Genomic DNA, 6,000 nt, shown 5'->3' with positions numbered 1-6,000 from the left:
ACACATAATCAAATGGACTGTTAGTGCTGTTGCAATTACAAAATTCAGTAATGTTCCACATGTAATTCAAATCAATGTCGACTTCCTTGACTGGTGAAGTTTGTTAAACATGGTGCAGCATCCACATGGGTAACTGCCTAATATACTTCGTAAAACCCATAATAGATTGTTTGACTAAAGATTCTTTCTTCTCTCTTATATCATTTCTGATGAGCACATTTCTCAGATACTGACTCTTTTTAAAGGCTACCAAAGGAGTTGGTTTATCCTTGTTGTAAACCTTTTTCCAATTTTTGGCAATAACGTTCTTGACTTTGTATGATAAATCAGTAAAGGTGTTAACGAACACTAAAGCACTTTGTTTTTTATTCTCTCTTGGTTGTTGTTCCAAAAGGGCCTCCCGATTATTATTATATGCTCGTTTTGGCTGACTGTTTCACCAAATTTACTAGGTATCCTCGTGCTACAAGTTTGTTATGTAACACATTGGCACTGTCTACAAAGTGTTCCTTGAGACTACTGTTTCGTTTGAGCCTTAAGAACTGGCCATATGGCAAGTTACATTTAATATGCTGTGCATGGTGGCTTGAAAAATGTAAAAGGGCGTTACGATCAGTACTTTTGCTGTATGGTTTCACTTGTAATTGCCTGCTTGATGGAAAATAGTGATATCCAAAAAGTTGATTGTGAATTTCTTGGGTGAACTTGAGGAACCTATTTTGTTGGTTTAGCCACACCACAAAAGTTTCAGCTGACGCTTTATCCCCTTCCCATACTATAAAAATATTGTTGATGTATCGTAACCATTGACGTAGTTGGTTTCTGTATGGGTTGGTTTCTGCATAGATTGACACATTCTCGAACATTTCAACATAAAGATTGGCTACATTAGGGGCCATTGTGGCCCCCATTGCGTTACCTTCAATCTGTTGATAAAACACTCCTTCAAACTGAAAAAAAGTTCATGGTGAGGGCATATCTAGTGCACCACAAAATGAAGCTATTGCTGACAGGATGATTATCAGACTGCCCCAACAGGACTTCTTAGATGACTTCTAGTGAGGCAGTGTGCGGAATAACAGTATACAAAGAGTGTATGTCCAAGCAAATTGGGAGGTGAGACCTGGGGGTAAAAACGACAACTTCGATCTTATTGATGGCATCCGTGGTGTCCTTCAGGTAGCTTTTCATAAGGCATACAAAAGGTCTAAGGTAAACATCCGCAAATTTGGATAAAGGCTCCAGGATTGAGTTAACCCCAGAGACTATAGGATGTCCCGGCTGCTTGGACAGGTTCTTATGAATCTTAGGCAGAATATAGAAAATGGGTACTCTACCGTTAGATATTCTGCCTCTTGTTTTCCAATCATGTTGTTCTCCAGGGCCAAGTCCACCTTCACCCGAATAGTATTAACCATTTCTTCTGAAATGTCCCTAGGAACAGTCTTATAACTGTTTTTGTCTGATAACAGCCTCATACATTCCTCTATATAGTCCGATCTGTTAAGTAATACAATGGCATCGCCTTTGCCAGCTTGGCACACTATAATCTGATTATTTTTTGCTAGATTGTGCAACAATCTTTTTTGTTCCTTTCTGAAGTTAGAATTGGTCCCTTTTTCTCCCTCTTGTTCTCTTTACAGAATGTTTAGCCCATCCATATCTGTAATGTCTTTCTTGTCTCCCGTCCCCTCCTGCCACCCCCCATACCCTCCAACATGCAACTCCCCCAACTTCCCTATAACTGTCCTGAGGAGGGCCCAGGGACCTAAGGTTGCTTGGGCGCGAAGCCTTTCGCTCCTGACCCTCTGCACACTCGGGAATAACTGAGCGGTGAGTCCTATACCCTGCATTCTCTCCTACAGTCTCACCCGGATTCCAGAGGTGGATCCCAGCCTGCTTAAGGTTCTTGGTCGGAGCACCTTCTTATCCCTGCAGGTCGCGTCTCATTTCCCCCTTTTGTTGTCTTAATGTTTGAGTCCACTGGGGGAGGTCTATCGTGTCGCCTTCATTATTTCTTGTGGCCGTTCTATTTCTTCTTTTGGGGTATCGTCTTCACTCCCATGGACTCCTTCGTGGTTCACCTCTCGTCGTTTGCTTTCCCACCTATCTCTCTTCCTCCCTTATGTTCATGACATGTATCCCTTCCTCACAGGAGAAAAACGCGTTGTTCCAAAAGCATGCGCTGTCACAAATCTCGTCAGTACGCAGCAAGACGTCTACATGCGCCTTTGGCTAATCATTATCAGGTAGCTCCAAATGCAAGATGGACGTAGCATGAGTCTTTAATCACGCGAACGCAGTATATCCATTTGACTTGCAAGGACGCTTTGCTATAACACAGCAGGACGTCTGTATGTGGAATCGCTAACCCATAAAAGGCTGCACAAAATATGACTTTGAGGTGTTGGTCTAACACACTTAGCTTTGGACACAGTCTGTCAAGAGCCTAATTTACGGCTTGACTGCAGAGGTGGCAACCGCCACGATTATATAAGCAAGTGGACTCCCTGGTGTCGACAATCACACAACATATTCATTTTCAAGTGGAACCACAGCCCAACAAGAATATTGATTTTGCCCTGAAGAAGAACAAACTGGTTGAAACACGTGTTGGCAAAAGTGGCAAAAGCAGCACTGACCACAGAATAAAAATACAGTATCAATTTAATATGTCATGTGACAGCGCATGTTTTTGGAACAACACGTTTTTCTTTTTTGTTTAATCTAGGTTGGGATAACCTAGTAGTAACATAACCGCAGCAGTCACCACGTAAATATACTAGATAGTTACTCCAATAATTCCCAAGCCTCAGCGCACTTTTTCCTGGATACCCTGTTATCCTTTTCCTTCCTCACAGGAGGTCACTCTGTTTTGCTTCCCGTCCCATGAAAAGAGAATTCCAACCAGAAACTTCCATTTATATCTGATTTGCTTCGCTACCAGCTCCTTTACTACCGGCGCCATCTCCCTTCTCTTTTGTAGCATCGCTTGTGCCAGTCCTGAAACAGCAGAATTTCCACCCCGTTCATTCTGATATGGTCCATTCCTCTCGCTTTCTTTAGTATCTGTTCCTTCTGGCGATATGAGGATAGGGTGACTAATACGTCTCGGGGGCGAGCATCCAGCTCGGCTCCCCTGTCCTCCGTGGGCCCACTCGGTGAATCCTGTCTATCCCAATTTCTACTTCATCCCCGTCTGCCAGAATGTCTTTGAACACATGTTGGACTGCGACTTTAAGGTCCTTATCTTCCACTGATTCTACCATGTTTTTAATTTGAATGTTGGACCTGCGGGATCGGTTCTCGAGATCTTCGCACTGCAGTTCCAAATTATGCGCAATCCTCACCAAATGTTCTTGAGTCTCACTGTTTTGCTGAGCCTCTTTCACATTTTGGACCACCCTTTCTAGAGTGTCTGTCCTCTTTTCTAGCTTGGAACGTGCATGGTGTTATGGTGTTGGGAGGGTGCTTTGGATAGTTCCCTGGTCTGGCTTCCCCCCTGGCACCGTCTGGTTTCCTATGCTGTGCCGTCCCCCTCCTCTTCCTCGTTCCCAGTCTTACCAACGTGCTGGTGCGTCTCTGGTCTCCGTTGGGGGTGGTCTGCCTGGTATTTTGGCCAATTAAATGTCCAAGCCTGGCCCGCTACTGCTCTCCAGAGTTTGGCTTGCATTTGTTCCCTGCGTTGGTCTCAGGCGTCGCTGTCACTTACATCTTCCTCCATTTGCTCTTGCACCGTTGGCTGGGACTATGATTAGTTCCCCCCGGCCTCCCCAGACCAGTCATCTTAAGGTCCTTTGGCTTGTTCACTGTGGACTGTTTTGGGGTGTGCCAAAGACACTTCTTCCTATGTTGTTGTCAGAACTCCACTTACTCAGTGGATACTGGGTTCTCGGGGTTGCTATCAGGCAGTTGAACTCCTAGTGTAGGAGACGAGTTCTTCCTACCAATGTACCCCTCTGAACGTTATGACATGCACAGGAATCTATTAATCAGAAGAGAGGACTCAACACGGAGACCATAGGCTGCAAGAAAAAGAATATCGTCAGATGACCAGAAGAAAACAATGAACAGAGAAACAAGTGACCACACAATTGAGAACGCTACCCTGTGTGATATTCTCAGCAGGAATCAATGACAGGGTGTTTTAGACTACAGAAACATCCTTCCTTAATCTGAATGGTGTTACCTGTAACAACACACCCAGGGATTATTACTGAAGGCCTAGGGAGCAGGTACTATATAGAGAGACAGGCGTATAGTACTTCTTACCATATGTGGGGTCCTCCTGGAAGGTATGAAGAAGAATGGTCCAGTATCCCTCAGCGCTTGATGCACAATCCGACAGGGAAGACTATCCCGACGGCACGAGGACGCCTAACAGCTCAGTGTGGTGCACTAAAGGAAGTCTCTAGTCCGTGCACGGTCACCGGAGAACGAAGGTGGTGCATTGTCTATGGCCGTAGTACCAGAAGGCAATCCAAGAGGAAACAGGGTTGGCACCAGGCGGACAATTTTCCGGAGTAAACAAAACAGTCTGTTATATGATCCGGGTCGGCGTTGTCCAGTAGCAATGTACAATTCGTGAGGAAAGAAATCCACGGGGCGGAATAAGGGTCGTTACAGTAGAATCAAGATACAAGACAAAGGGATGAGGCAAGGTAAGGTCCAAAAGCAGGCAATTGGGTCAGGTAACAAGAAAAGCCGTAGTCACAAGAGCAATGAAACGGAGCTAACTTTACGATATCAGGAGCATGGGAGAAGCGAGCAGGCAGAGCTCAAGTTCCCTTGACTGCTCAGGCCGCTACTCCCCGGACGGGAAGTGTGATGTTTTGCGTGCATGGGGCGCCAACACTTCCATGGCAATCTCCAACGCTCACAGAACAGTGAATTGCGTCCTGGAGTTTTCTGCTTACGAATGCGGGAGCTAGAGGACCAAGGTTTTGGGTGCAAAAAAGTACAGCGAATAACTTGGCCATGGGAAGATGTGCCTTCTGGCAATGTGGATGAATTGGAAATGTGTACAAGGCGTGGAATAACTGTTCCTGACAGTTGTCCCTCTGACTCCTGTTGAAAGATCCCACCTGGTGCTGTCGTGGGAGCCCGCTGTGTGCAGGCACATCGCTTTCCTCCGTTCCTCCCTCTCCGGCTGGGGGCACGTTGCTTGTTGTCCCGGCAGTCGCAGGTGAGGCACCCCTCTGTTCTTCCCTCGTTGGCGTTCAGTGGGTCGCTGGATTACCTTATGGGCGCCAGCCGGCAGGGCCCTTGCCCTTATGACTGGCTACCTTTTGTTCAGCACCTCGTTACCTCTTCTTCCCCTGACAAGCCCTATGGCTTCTTATAGCGGGTCCGCCGCTCGCTTCGGTGCGTCTCTCCTCCACCAGCCCAGGGGAAAGGAATGCAGTTCTTCCCCACAGTCAGGAGCTCCCCCATCTCCACTCCGGATTCTTGTTTTACTGCCTTCTGTTGTTGGTTTGCTGACACCGCTCAGTGCCTCACCGGTTCCTCCTGTTCTTAGTGCGACGCCATGTGTGTTCTCTGCGAACTCCCCCTGCGGACCGACCCCTGTCGGGTGCTCTACTTATTGATTTCTGGTGTCCGGCTCCCGTTGCAATGCTTATATTATTTCTTTATTGCCGCTGCCTGCTGGGAGAGACACTCATGTACGTCTCTTCCCCACGGCTGCCATCTTCGAATCAACTGATGTTCTTAAGGTGGTAATGTATAGCAATTTCTTGATGTCACCCATAAGCTTTCTCTTGAAATTGGATTCCTGATCCGTCAGAAATTCCTTGGGGAAACCAACCCTAGAAAAGAATGGTAGTGGGTGTTTTAAAATTTGCTGGTTTGTGTTGTTCCGCATCGGGAAGGCTTCTGGGTACCGGGTAGCGTAATCAACTATTACGAGAACATATTTATTACCCAGTCTGGACGTTTCCAACAGTCGGATAATATCCATCCCAATTCGGCAGAAATATGTGAGCTCATTTTCTGGCATAT

This window comes from Ambystoma mexicanum, chromosome 13 (assembly GCF_040938575.1).
Source record: "Ambystoma mexicanum isolate Mex_15411 chromosome 13, UKY_AmexF1_1, whole genome shotgun sequence".
NCBI lineage: Eukaryota > Metazoa > Chordata > Amphibia > Caudata > Ambystomatidae > Ambystoma > Ambystoma mexicanum.
This window is presented reverse-complemented; position numbering follows the sequence as displayed.